Raw genomic sequence first — 15465 nt, 5'->3', positions numbered from 1 at the left:
GATCCATACACTTAAACACAAGTTATTGTTTGGAAACTAGAAAAATGCTTGTTTTTGGCCCATTTTTTACCCTGAACTCCTCCGTATTTGGGGCAATTTCCCCAAAACTCGGTCTCAATCTTCCCTTTGTGATATTGAATGTTGTGGTACAATGTCAAAAAGATCCATACATTTACACACATCTATTGCCCGGAAACTACAAAAATGCTTGTTTTTGATCCCTTATTGGTCCTTAGTTCCTAAGCTGTTGGCACCATAACCCTTAAAATTAATGTTAAACTTCTAAGTGTGGTATTCAACAGTGTGGTACAATTTCAGAGCAATCGAAATACTTACACACAAGTAATTTTCCAGCAACTAGAAAAATGCTCCTTTTGGACCCTTTTGGGCCCTCATTTTCTTAAAGGTTGAGACCAATATCCCCAAAATTAAACCCAGCCTTCCTTTTGTTGTAGTAAACCTTCTTAAAAAATTTCATAGAGATCCATTCACTTACTAAAGTTATTGTCAGGAAACCAAATATGGTTTTTTGACGACGACGCAGACGACGGAGACAACGACGACATCATAGTATTATACGAGTCCAAAAACTATTCTGCGGTCATATCAAAACACATCCAATTTTGCACAACAAAATTTAGAAAAATAAATACAGAAGTTTATCTGATGATACATATCCTTTATCAGAATCAGTTGCCTGAAATAAAATGGTCACTTATTCTTTGTCAAAAATCTTGACAGAAAATTATACAAACATCAGATTGATTGTCAAAACACCTCACTTGTGTGCAATGTAATCCTAAGAAACAAAGGAAAATGTATGATGCGTCATTTTTTTTTATGTCTGGTTCTTATAAAGAGCTGTACGTAAATATTTGATTGATATCAAATATTTTCCAATTTTCATTTTAAATGTTCAAAATCAAAACGAATTTCTGACTTTATGTTTATTGTACACAGGAAATTTTGTTTCATCATGATCAAAACACACAGAACTTCAATCACTGCTACTAAAGATTCGCTATTCTAGTTGTATTTATATATAATTGGTTGCAGATTCATTGTAATCTTAAGAAGCAAAGGAAGGGGCATGATAAGAAACAGCATCTGTCCTCCTTAAATTGCAAACAAAAAGTTAAATTCTCTTAACCTTTTAAAAAGTGATAATTTATATTCATAAAAGAGGGACGAAAGATACCAAAGGGACAGTCAAACTCATAAATCTAAAACAAACTGACAACGCCATGGCAAAAAATGAAAAAGACACACAGACAAACAATAGTTCACATGACACAACATAGAAAACCAAAGAATAAACAACACGAACCCCACCAAAAACAAGGGGTGATATCAGGTGCTCCGAAAGGGTAAGCAGATCCTGCTCCACATGTGGCACCCGTCGTGTTGCTTATGTGATATCAAATCCGGTAAATAGTCTAATTCGGTAGGTCACATTCATGAAAGGGATGGGGATTGTAGTTACGATGTAAGGAACATATCCGATATCATTTGTGAAACAAAAATAAGTCATTTCTATCATAATTGTTTTTCATAAATTGTTTTGTTGTAGATTATGCCATTAGTTTTCTCAATTGAATTGTTTCATATTTTACATGTCATTTTTTTTTATAATTTACTAAAAGGTATGAGTTTTTCTTATTGTTGAAGGCTGTATGATTGCCTACAATTGCTTTAATCCATTTCATTTGAACTTTAGTGGACAGTTGTCTCATTGGAAATTATACCACATCTTATTATTTTTTCAAGGAGGATATAAATTATATCATAAAAGAGGAGCGAAAGATACCAGAGGGACAGTCAATTAATTTCAAGATCTCAAAATGTAGCTTAATTTTGGTATTTTATTTCCTGCCACTGATTCAGATTAAATACAAAAAAGATTAAAGCAAAACTGTATATTAATTCAGTAAAAGTAAAAACGTGATTTGATGTGGCAGATTTATATACATCTGAAGGATTTTTTTTCTTGAAAGTTTTATAGCTTACTTTATGTTAAAATTAAAGGGGCCAGGACATTTCATACCTTCTCCTTTAATATTAAAAAGTATTCAACAACCCGATAAACAAATCAGAATTTTTGATACAATCACTACGAAGAATATCACTGTAGGAACAGAAATTGGAAGGTCACAATTTATCTATGCTAAAATTTAATTATCCATATGAAAATATATTTCATTTCTTTGGGTGGCCTTTTCAAAAAGAAATATCTAAAGTGTACGTATGCTTCATTTATGAAAAATATTTGATTGATCTAAAAAAAAAATCCAATTTTCATTTAAATTTTCAAAATCAAAGTGAATTTCTGACTAAATATTATTGTACAAAAACACACACAACTAAATACACTCTTACTAACATTTATCTATGCAAGTGGTATTCATATATAATTGGTTGCAGATTCATAGAAAAGAAATATCATTGTGTATTTCATCCTGATGATAGATGGAATTTTGACAAATATTCACCATGCATATCACAAATTAAACAGGAAGACTCGTTATGTTTCAAATAAATACACCTCGGATGCTTCTGTCCATCCTCTTTACAAATTAAAACTTTACTATCATGTCCATCTTTTGATATTACTGTTATTCTACTTGTTACATAGTCTGCTACCATAGTGTTACCATACGTATCCATACAAAGTCCTCTGGGTCCATCTAAATCCTGTGTATATCGCCAGATTTGTTTACCTGATTCATCATAACAGTATACAGCTTTACCACTATCATCACTATATACTACTTTGTTATTACAGTAAACAAGGTTCCACAGGTATGTTTTAGTCTCAACTGGTATTGACTTCAGTGTATTTCCTTCCAAGTCTATAATACAGATGTCTTTATCATCATTATCACTATCCACACCAACAGCCAGAGAATTATTGGAGAATGACAAACCTCTGCATTCTTTGTCTAATTTGATAACTTTGGTCACTGTTTCATTCTCCATATTGAAGATCTTAATGACTTTCTGCCATGGATAAGTTATGGCTATAGTGTTCTGATTGATCTGTGTTACACTCCAGGCACCATCAGATATAGGTAATTGTTATGGGCGTCAAGTTGGTTACCTATTCCCTATTTCCTATTCGTTACCTATTCCCTATTCCCTATTCGTTACCTATTCGTTACCTATTCCCTATTCCCTATTCGTTGCTTATTCGTTACCTATTCCCTATTCCCTATTCGTTGCCTATTCGTTTCCTATTCCCTATTCCCTATTCGTTACCTATTCGTTACCTATTCCCTATTCGTTACCTATTCGTTACTTATTTGATTTTTAATATCCTTCCCCCTTTTTAATTATGGCATGGAAACGGCACAATTGTGAAAAAAATCTGTTTTTGGTTTTTGGTGAACTGTTTGGATATGCTTCAACTCAGAATCATCATATTTTAAAACAATGTAGGTGCCCACTATATACAGGTGTTGGATTACTTTGGCGATCATTGGAACTACTATATGTTGCCATGGAAACTATACCAAAATTTTCAAAATTCTCAAAATGCTCAAAACTTCATGAAACTTCACAGTAATTATGAGCAACAATGGTAGATGTGGCATTTGGAGTTGGAATTTCCAAAATAGGTCTTGTTACCATGGAAACAATGTAAAAAGGTCAACAATTTTGAGTAAACTGGATGAAACTTTACAGGAATGGTAACTGGCATAGGCAGAGTTGGATTTTGAAGTTAGAATTTTCAAAATGGCAGCCGTAACCATGGAAACAGCAAAAATATCAAACATTTCAAAATGTAACTTTGCAAAAATGTTACTAGACATCTGTAGATGCTCTCTTTGACTTTGGAATTGTCAAAATGGCTGCCGCTCACCTGGTAATAGGGGGAAGGGTGCCATCCGTTATTGCTAGCAATTACAAATCTAGTTGTTAATACTCTTACATATGGTAATAGTTCTAAATTTGTTGAGGTAAAATGATCTTTTTATGACCTATTTATATGTGTTTGTGCTCAACCGATCCTTTAACTTCATGTTCGATACGCATTTGTTCCTTACTTGTTTTTTTTATACGTTCTACCTTTTAACTGCTTTATGTCCGTATGTTTGAAGATGGATCTTGGTTCGACGGGATGAAATCACCGTGTTAGCGCTTGCATAAAAAAGAAGATGTGGTATGATTGCCAATGAGACAACACTCCACATTAGACCAAAATGACTTAGAAATTATCAACTATAGTTTACTGTACGGCCTTCAACAATGAGCATAGCCCAAACCGTGTAGTCACCTATAAAAGGCCCAGGCATGACAACCTCATACAATTCAAACAACAAAATTGACCGCCGTATTTCATATACAAAAAAATAAACGGAAATATGTAACACAAAAACAAACAACAACTACTTAATTTCAGGCTCTTGTCTAGGGACAGGCACATACTAACATAATGTGGTGGAGTTAAACATGTAAGCAGGGTGTACATCGTTTCGGAGCATGCTATTACCTTGTTTAATTCGTTCGATCACTCACTTATAATTTGCTTATAATACGAGTATCTTACGTTGCACCTTTTAAAACTTCATTTTCAATTGTTTTGTTGTCTCTGGTGGAAGATTTGGGCTCTTAGAGGTGATATAACTCTATAAGTGCATTTGTATCCGTTCCAGCGCTCGGAAAATACCCTGTTACCTATTCGTTACTTATTCGCTTTTAAAAAGTTTGTTGTACTTTGCACCTTTTAGAAAAGAATTTTCAATTAAGTTCATATCTCTGGTGGTAATAATGTGTTCTTATAGATGAAATACCCCTATTAGCACATATGTACTCGTTCTAGCGCTCGGATAATACCCTGTTACTTATTCGTTCCTTATTTGCTTTTAATGCACGCGGTATACGTTGCACCTTGAAATAAATCGTTTTTTAATTGTGTTCATGTCTCTGGTGGTAACAATGTGTTCTTAGAGATGAGATGACCCTATTAGAGCGCATGAACCCGTTCCAGCGCTCGGTTAATATTCTGTTACCTATTCGTTACCTATTCGTCACCTACAATGACCTATTCGCTTACAATACGTTTGTTGTACGTTGCACCTTTAAGAAAAGGATTTTTAATTGTCTCCATGTCTCTTGTGGTAACAATGTGTTCTTATAGATGAAATAACCCTATAAGCGCCCATGTACCCGTTCCAGCGCTCAGCAAATACCCTGTTACCTATTCGTTACCTATTCACTTATAACACGTTTGTTGTACGTTGCACCTTTTAGAAAAGGATTTTCAATTGTGTCTGTGTCTCTGGTGGTAACAATGTGTTCTTAGAGATGGAATGACCCTATTAGCGCGCATGTACCCGTTCAAGCGCTCGGTTAAAACCCTGTTACCTATTCGTAACCTATTCGTTACCTATTCGTTACTTATTCGCTTTTAATACGTTTGTTGTACGTTGCACCTTTTATAAAAGGATTTTTAATTGTGTTCATGTCTCTGATGGTAACAGTGTGTTCTCAGAGATGAAATGACCCTATAAGAGCGCATGAACCCGTTCCAGCGCTCGGTCAATACCCTGATAACTATTTGTTACCTATTCGTTACCTATTCGTCACTTTTCACTCATAATACTTTTGTTGTACGTTGCACGTTTTAGAAAAGGATTTTCAATTGTGTCCGGGTCTGTGGTGGTAACAATGTGCTCTTAGAGATGAAATGACCCTATTAGCGCCCATGTACCCGTTCGAGCGCTTAGTAAATACCCTGTTACCTATTCGTTACTTATTCGATTTTAATACGTTTGTTGTATGTTGCATCTTTTAGAAAATAATTTTCAATTTAGTTCATATCTCTGGTGTTAGCAATGTGTTCTAAGAGATGAAATTTCCCTATAAGCGCGCATGTTCCCGTTCCAGCGCTCGGATAATACCCTGTTACTTATTCGTTCCTTATTTACTTTTAATGCACGAGGTATACGTTGCACCTTGAAATGTATCGTTTTTTAATTGTGTTCATGTCTCTGGTGGTAACAATGTGTTCTTAGAGATGAAATGACCCTATAAGAGCGCATGAACCCGTTCCAGCGCTCGGTTTATACCCTGTTACCTATTCGTTACCTATTCACTACCTAATCGTTACCTATTCATTTATAATACGTTTGTTTTACGTTGCACCTTTTAGAAAAGGATTTTTAATTGTCTACATGTCTCTTGTGGTAACAATGTGTTCTTAGAGATGAAATTACCCTACTAGTATTAGCGCGCATGTACCTGTTCCAGCGCTCAGTAATGACCCTCTTACCTATTCTTTACCTATTCGTTACTTATTCGCTTTTAATACGTTTGTTGTACGTTGCGCCTTTTAAAAAAGGTTTTTCAATTGTGCCCATGTCTGTGGTGGTAACAATGTGTTCTTAGAGATGAAATGACCCTATTAGAGCGCATGTACCCGTTCCAGCGCTTGGTAAATAACCTGTTACCTATTCGTTACTTATTCGCTTTTAATGCGCTGGGTATACCATGCACCTTGAAATAAATCCTTTTTTAATTGTGTTCATGTCTCTGGTGGTAACAGTGTGTTCTTAGAGATGAAATGACCCTATAAGAGCGCATGAACCCGTTCCAGGGCTCGGTTAATACCCTGTTACCTATTCGTTACCTATTCGTTACCTATTCGTCACTATTCACTTATAATACCTATATATATCTACAAATATCAAAGCACACAAACTTGTTTAAGATAATGATTAATTACTTTAATATAACACAAGGAACAAGCTGTTATCTTTTGTTTTTATGTAATGTGGTTATTGGAAAAAAACTACTTATTATATATATATAAAAATTCATAGTAAGTAAATTCATAATACATCGGCAAAATCGAGACAAGTACATCATGTGCATATAGTTGATATTTTGAATCATTCAACAAACTTATAATTATATACAAATGATATATATAAGTACATAATCATGATAATAATAAAGGTAAAAATAGAAAATCTTTGAATTGTAAAATTGATAACTAAATGACTAACTGGGTTTTCTCCTCTTTGAAGGACGCTCTCAGGCTTTTTGACAAAACTGAAGAATAAATAATGACTTTTCAATAAAACGTTTTGACATGTTTCAGATCATTTTAATTAATTATATCACAAGAGTGCAAAAGCTGATATTATTACGCCTGCTTAACTACAAAAAAATATAAAATTTGTCATTTAAGAGTTTATCACTCATATAAACATGATAAAACTTGTCTGACGTATGGGGACAACTGATAATCAACATTTCAAAATTTTTTGCCAACATCGGATTTTATAACTTAAATAACGTCACAACTAAAACCTTAAAATCCCTAACAACAGAACCAAAATTGGAAATGTTACAGTATTTCCATTTCTCTTTTTAACAGGTTTGAATTAAAAAAAAATCAAAAAACTTCGTCCCCATTCACAGCTATTGCCTACCTCATATTAAACACAAAAGAAAAATTAAAACCCCAGATATGTATATTCATATATAAAACGTTGTGTAGCGAGGTTGCTTCCCCTCTGTACAGGTAGAACATATAAAGCCAGTTTTAATCAACTGTCACGCAGACGACCAGGGTTTGAATCCCAGGTGTGATGATATGAATTTGTAGATACATGCTCTCCGGTTACATTTGGCGCCCAACTAAAAAATCCACGATGGTTATCTGGAGTATAGCCAGGGTTTGTGTTGTTTAGACTCATATATAAAGATATGATGACTCTTGAGGAACAGTGTAGCAGGGTTGCTTCCCCTCAGTACAGGTAGAACAAATAAAGCCAGTCAGGGAATCAATTCTTCCGCTCAGTGGGTTAACGCACTGACTGTCACGCAGACGCCTGGGGTTCGAATCCCGGCTGTGACGAATTTGTAGAGTAAATATGTGCTCTCCGGTCACAGTTGTTATTCTCCCATTTCCATTCTCAATTGTCAATGATTGTATGCCAGAGGAACCAGTAATGACGCACTTAACGTCGTGTTTGTCTGCATTTAATCAACCATTTAAAAGAATTAGAAAAACGGAATGGAATAAAAGATTGATTGCTTGTTAACATATTTCAATCATTAAACAGTAGATATTTGAAACATTAAAAGCAATAAAAATCATGTTTGCCAACATTACAAACGGACTGTCAAAAAATGATGGGTACCAGTAATGACGCACTGTAAACAAACCAGTAAAAAAACACTTGCTTGTACCTGATAATCGAAAAATTGCTTCAATCTGGATTCTTTAAAGTTAACACTGTTCAACAAATTCAATTTTATTTACAAATTTTGAAATTTTTATACACTTCAATGATCATGGGGAAAGTATAACAAAATTTTTAATTATTTTTTTTTTCTTTCAATTTTATTATAAAATTGTACAAAATTTATGAAACTGATATATATATTCCATATATTTGAAAATAAAAAGTAATTGCATTCATAAAACACCAATGACAATAATACATTCATTGTTTTTTTTTACATTAATCAATGTTTACCTCATACATTAAATGAAAAGAATCGATAAACCATAGAAAATTATATAAGCGACAATCATTTGTTCTACTGTTATTCCCGCTTAAATGTAAAACCATGTCTCATGACAGTCGTGTGATTTCATAAACACCAAATAGGGAAGCATGCGGTTACATATTTTTATTGGCCAAAGTGGATGTAGGACTGATAATCCTCCAGGGAAGGGTAGATTTTTTTTTACCTTAATAAAATGGCGGAAATAGCATTATCTTTAATATTTCAAGTAATAATAACATTTCTGGGCAGAGTTTTAGGCATCTTTGTTGTAGTCAGATGACCTTCACCAACATGTTTTGAACGCTTAATCTTGGTGACGTCACGGCTTTTGTTTAAAAATATAAAACCGAAAACTAAATCGGTGCGTCATTTCTGGTCCGCGTCAAAACAGGTACCAAGACGATATATGGCCAAGAAGACTTTTATAACATGGTCGAACAGACTTAAGCCGAAAGGTCTATGGCCGAAACAACATGTTACCATGTAGTCCAAATAATTATGACGTCTGGGACGGCTATTTTATTATTTTTCTGAGACGCCTTTCGTTGTAGGAAGGCGTCCCAGAAAAAAATTAAAATAGCCTTGCCAGACGTCATAATTATTTGGACTATTTACCATGCAAGTCTCAGATGCAAGTTCAACCTACCCGTTTTGTCTCAATAGTTTTAGTCTATTTAGTCTATATATTCCTGAAAATTCACATGCTATATTTTCTATGTCTGTGAACTTTAGATCTGCATTATGTTGTCCAAGATCAACCAGTTTTATGTTTTGAGAGCTTCCATGGAACGGGGAGGGAAACGTGCATTGATATAGATTTTCTGCAGCTAGTTAATACAGTGAAACTTAGTTCAGATTTGTCAATATTTATTTGTAAACTAATACAATATTAATGTATTGTAGGGATTGCGCAATATTTTAACCATGAACTAAACAGAATATTAATACACTTTTTACAAGGAACAAATTCATGTCTGTTAACATATTCGGATCCCAACAGTACTTAATTTAGCATTGAGGTAACCACATGCGGAAAATAAACACGATTTTGATATTACATTTGCACCGTAATTCTTGAATAGTTAGAATATCTCCCGATTCTACCATGAAGAACCACAATAAGCACCACGGACTTTATCAATAAAATAAATACATTTGGGCATCTATGAGTTATTTAATGTATACGTAGAGATTAAGATACATCAAATAATCATTAAATAAAAAAAAAATAAAAAAAAAATTAAATCGAGATTATTTTTTTATATGGACTACATTAATCAAGGATTTGTATAGTCTGTCTAACTATACAAATCCTTACAGAAATTAAGCACCACCAAAAAACAAAGTTAACACCACGGGACGTAATTTCCCTCCCAATGATCCAACAGACGGCTTTAGGGGTCTAAAACTCTCTCTTGGAGTCTTAGTTTAATAGTTTGAAAGGCCTATTGGTTCACAAGAACATGTGGTCAAATTAAAGATCAATGGGTCTTTTAGGATATATTTTAATTAAATACAGATTTAAGCACCACCAAAAACAAACTAAACACCACGGAAGGTAGCCTCCCTGATTTCGGTCCAATAGACAGATAAAGGGGTTTTAAGCAGCTCTTTGAATTCTAAGTTAGTTTGTAAGGCTCTTTTGTCAATAGGAACCTGTGGTTCAACTCCAAAGTCCATATGATATGGCGCTTTAGGGTATATTATATTAAATACACATAAATACCATCAAAAATGAACTAAGCACCACGGGAGGTGGCTTCCCTCCCATCACTCCAACAAACGGATAAAAGAGTCTAAAAAAAACCTTTGGGGGTCTAACATAGTTTGGTCAATATGCACCTGCGGTTCAATCTATAAGTTCATGGGGTCTTTTAGGGTATATTTCATTAAAGAAAAATATAAGCACCACCGAAAACGGACTAAGCACCACGGGAGGTGGCTTCCCTCCCATTAGTCCAACAGACAAGAATATTAGTGTATAACACTCTTTGTGAGTCCTAGTTAGCTTGTAAGGCTCATTGGTCCAGATGCACCTTGGGTCCAATCTACAAGTCCATAGGGTCCTTTAGCGTATATATAATTAAGAAAAATATAAGCACCACCGAAAAAAATTAGCACCACGGGAGGTAGCTTCCCTACAATTGCTTCCACTGACATGTATATGGGTCTTATGAACTCTATGGGGTCTAAGATGGTTTGTTAATCTCAGTAGTCCACAGGCACATATGGTCCAATCTACACAAGTACTGGGGTCTTTTAGTGTATATGTCATTTAAGAAAATATAAGCACCACAGAAAAAAAACCTTAGCACCACGGGGGTTAGCTTCCCTTCCATTGGTCCAACCGACGTGTATAGGGGTCTAAAATACTCTATAAGGGTCTGAGCTGATTTGTTATGCTCATCAGTCCACAGGCACATATGGTCCAATCTACACAAGTCCTAGAGTCTTTTGGTGTATATTTCATTTAAGAAAAATATAAGCACCACGGAAAAAATTTAGCACCACGGGAGGTAGCTTGACTCCAATTGGTCCAACAGACGTGTTTAGAGGTCTAACGCACTCTATTAGGGTCTAAGATGGGTTGTTAAGCTCATTAGTCCACAGGCACATATGGTCCAATCTACACAGGTCCTAGAGTCCTTTGGTGTATATATCATTTAAGAAAAATATTAGCCCCACAGGAAAAAAAACATAGCACCACGGGGGTTAGCTTCCCTTACATTGGTCCAACCGATTTGTATAGAGGTCTAACGTACTCTATTGGGGTCTTAATTGATTTTTTATATTCATTAGTCCACAGGCACATATGGTCCAATCTACATCAGTTCTGGTGTCTGTTGGTGTATATATCATTTAAGAAAAATACAAGCACCACAGAAAAAAACTTAGCACCACGAGAGGTAGCTTCCCTCCTATTGGATCAACCGACGTGTATAGGGGTTTAAATCACTCTATTGGGGTCACCGTGGTTTGTTATTCTCATAAGTCCACATGCACATATGGTCCAATCTACACAAGGACTGGGGTCTTTTGGTGTATATATCATTAAAGAAAAATATAAGCACCACAGAAAAAAAACTTAGCACCACGGGAGGTAGCTTGACTCCAATTGGTCCAACTGACGTGTTTAGGGGTCTAACGCACTCTATTGGGGTCCAAAATGCTTTGTTAAGCTCATTAGTCCACAGGCACATATGGTCCAATCTACACAAGTACTGGAGTCTTTTGGTGTATATGTCATTTAAAAAAAATATAAGCACCACAGAAAAAAAAACTAAGCACCACGGGGGTTAGCTCCCCTTCAATTGGTCCGACCGATGTGTTTAGGGGTCTAACGTACTCTATTGGGGTCTACGTTGGTTTGTTATGCTCATTAGTCCACAGGCACATATGGTCCAATCTACACAAGTACTGGAGTCTTTTGGTGTATATCATTAAAGAAAAATATAAGCACCACAGAAAAAAAACTTAGCACCACGGGAGGTAGCTTGACTCCAATTGGTCCAACTGACGTGTTTAGGGGTCTAACGCACTCTATTGGGGTCCAATATGGTTTGTTAAGCTCATTAGTCCACATGCACATATGGTCCAATCTACACAAGTACTGGAGTCTTTTGGTGTATATATCATTTAAGAAAAATATAAGCACCACAGAAAAAAAAAACTTAGCACCACGGGAGGTAGCTTAACTCCTTTTGGTCCAACTGACGTGTATAGGGGTCTAACGCATTCTATTGGGGTCCTATATGGTTTGTTAAGCTCATTAGTCCACAGGCACATATGGTCCAATATACACAAGTACTGGAGTCTTTTGGTGTATATATCATTTAAGAAAAATATAAGCACCACAGATAAAAAAACTTAGCACCACGGGAGGTAGCTTAACTCCTTTTGGTCCAACTGACGTGTATAGGGGTCTAACGCATTCTATTGGGGTCCTATATGGTTTGTTAAGCTCATTAGTCCACAGGCACATATGGTCCAATATACACAAGTACTGGAGTCTTTTGGTGTATATATCATTAAAGAAAAATATAAGCACCACAGATAAAAAAAACTTAGCACCACGGGAGGTAGCTTAACTCCTTTTGGTCCAACTGACGTGTATAGGGGTCTAACGCATTCTATTGGGGTCCTATATGGTTTGTTAAGCTCATTAGTCCACAGGCACATATGGTCCAATCTACACAAGTACTGGAGTCTTTTGGTGTATATATCATTTAAGAAAAATATAAGCACCACAGAAAAAAAAAACTTAGCACCACGGGAGGTAGCTTAACTCCTTTTGGTCCAACTGACGTGTTTAGAGGTCTAACGCACTCTATTAGGGTCTAAGATGGGTTGTTAAGCTCATTAGTCCACAGGCACATATGCTCCAATCTACACAGGTCCTAGAGTCCTTTGGTGTATATATCATTTAAGAAAAATATTAGCACCACAGGAAAAAAAACTTAGCACCACGGGGGTTAGCTTCCCTTACATTGGTCCAACCGATTTGTATAGAGGTCTAACGTACTCTATTGGGGTCTTAATTGATTTTTTATATTCATTAGTCCACAGGCACATATGGTCCAATCTACATCAGTTCTGGTGTCTGTTGGTGTATATATCATTTAAGAAAAATACAAGCACCACAGAAAAAAACTTAGCACCACGAGAGGTAGCTTCCCTCCTATTGGATCAACCGACGTGTATAGGGGTTTAAATCACTCTATTGGGGTCACCGTGGTTTGTTATTCTCATAAGTCCACATGCACATATGGTCCAATCTACACAAGGACTGGGGTCTTTTGGTGTATATATCATTAAAGAAAAATATAAGCACCACAGAAAAAAAACTTAGCACCACGGGAGGTAGCTTGACTCCAATTGGTCCAACTGACGTGTTTAGGGGTCTAACGCACTCTATTGGGGTCCAAAATGCTTTGTTAAGCTCATTAGTCCACAGGCACATATGGTCCAATCTACACAAGTACTGGAGTCTTTTGGTGTATATGTCATTTAAAAAAAATATAAGCACCACAGAAAAAAAAACTAAGCACCACGGGGGTTAGCTCCCCTTCAATTGGTCCGACCGATGTGTTTAGGGGTCTAACGTACTCTATTGGGGTCTACGTTGGTTTGTTATGCTCGTTAGTGCACAGGCACATATGGTCCAATCTACACAAGTACTGGAGTCTTTTGGTGTATATCATTAAAGAAAAATATAAGCACCACAGAAAAAAAACTTAGCACCACGGGAGGTAGCTTGACTCCAATTGGTCCAACTGACGTGTTTAGGGGTCTAACGCACTCTATTGGGGTCCAATATGGTTTGTTAAGCTCATTAGTCCACATGCACATATGGTCCAATCTACACAAGTACTGGAGTCTTTTGGTGTATATATCATTTAAGAAAAATATAAGCACCACAGAAAAAAAAAACTTAGCACCACGGGAGGTAGCTTAACTCCTTTTGGTCCAACTGACGTGTATAGGGGTCTAACGCATTCTATTGGGGTCCTATATGGTTTGTTAAGCTCATTAGTCCACAGGCACATATGGTCCAATATACACAAGTACTGGAGTCTTTTGGTGTATATATCATTTAAGAAAAATATAAGCACCACAGATAAAAAAACTTAGCACCACGGGAGGTAGCTTAACTCCTTTTGGTCCAACTGACGTGTATAGGGGTCTAACGCATTCTATTGGGGTCCTATATGGTTTGTTAAGCTCATTAGTCCACAGGCACATATGGTCCAATCTACACAAGTACTGGAGTCTTTTGGTGTATATATCATTTAAGAAAAATATAAGCACCACAGATAAAAAAACTTAGCACCACGGGAGGTAGCTTAACTCCTTTTGGTCCAACTGACGTGTATAGGGGTCTAACGCATTCTATTGGGGTCCTATATGGTTTGTTAAGCTCATTAGTCCACAGGCACATATGGTCCAATCTACACAAGTACTGGAGTCTTTTGGTGTATATATCATTTAAGAAAAATATAAGCACCACAGAAAAAAAAACTTAGCACCACGGGAGGTAGCTTAACTCCTTTTGGTCCAACTGACGTGTTTAGAGGTCTAACGCACTCTATTAGGGTCTAAGATGGGTTGTTAAGCTCATTAGTCCACAGGCACATATGGTCCAATCTACACAGGTCCTAGAATCCTTTGGTGTATATATCATTTAAGAAAAATATTAGCACCACAGGAAAAAAAACTTAGCACCACGGGGGTTAGCTTCCCTTACATTGGTCCAACCGATTTGTATAGAGGTCTAACGTACTCTATTGGGGTCTTAATTGATTTTTTATATTCATTAGTCCACAGGCACATATGGTCCAATCTACATCAGTTCTGGTGTCTGTTGGTGTATATATCATTTAAGAAAAATACAAGCACCACAGAAAAAAACTTAGCACCACGAGAGGTAGCTTCCCTCCTATTGGATCAACCGACGTGTATAGGGGTTTAAATCACTCTATTGGGGTCACCGTGGTTTGTTATTCTCATAAGTCCACATGCACATATGGTCCAATCTACACAAGGACTGGGGTCTTTTGGTGTATATATCATTAAAGAAAAATATAAGCACCACAGAAAAAAAACTTAACACCACGGGAGGTAGCTTGACTCCAATTGGTCCAACTGACGTGTTTAGGGGTCTAACGCATTCTATTGGGGTTCTATATGGTTTGTTAAGCTCATTAGTCCACAGGCACATATGGTCCAATCTACACAGGTCCTAGAGTCTTTTGGTGTATATATCATTTAAAAAATATAAGCACCACAGAAAAAAAACTTAGCACCACGGGGGATAACTTCCCTTCCATTGGTCCAACTGACGTGTTAAGGGGTCAACGCACTCTATTTGGGTCTGGGGTCTTTTGGTGTATATGTCATTAAAGAAAAAAATAAGCACCACAGAAAAAAAACTTAGCACCACGG

The 15465-nt window shown here is 36.1% G+C and overlaps 2 protein-coding genes across 2 annotated transcripts in view; one reads left to right on the top strand and one right to left on the bottom strand.

Annotated features, from left to right (window-relative positions):
- The window catches only part of LOC139518888 (NADH-cytochrome b5 reductase-like), a 149763-nt gene extending 140439 nt beyond the window's left edge, over nt 1-9324 (bottom strand). Inside the window, exon 1 of the mRNA XM_071310564.1 lies at nt 9170-9324. The gene's annotated coding sequence lies outside the window, so the exon portion shown is untranslated. The remainder of the gene's footprint in view (nt 1-9169) is intronic.
- A 207-nt stretch (nt 9325-9531) lies between these two features.
- LOC139518866 (probable proline--tRNA ligase, mitochondrial) overlaps nt 9532-15465 on the top strand; it is a 126295-nt gene continuing 120361 nt past the window's right edge. Inside the window, exon 1 of the mRNA XM_071310517.1 lies at nt 9532-9604. The gene's annotated coding sequence lies outside the window, so the exon portion shown is untranslated. The remainder of the gene's footprint in view (nt 9605-15465) is intronic.

The sequence above is a fragment of the Mytilus edulis genome, chromosome 1 (genome assembly GCF_963676685.1).
Source record: "Mytilus edulis chromosome 1, xbMytEdul2.2, whole genome shotgun sequence".
NCBI classification, from domain to species: Eukaryota; Metazoa; Mollusca; class Bivalvia; order Mytilida; family Mytilidae; genus Mytilus; species Mytilus edulis.
Note: the sequence above shows the minus strand (reverse complement) of the source record. Positions and strands in the feature narration are given on the sequence as shown.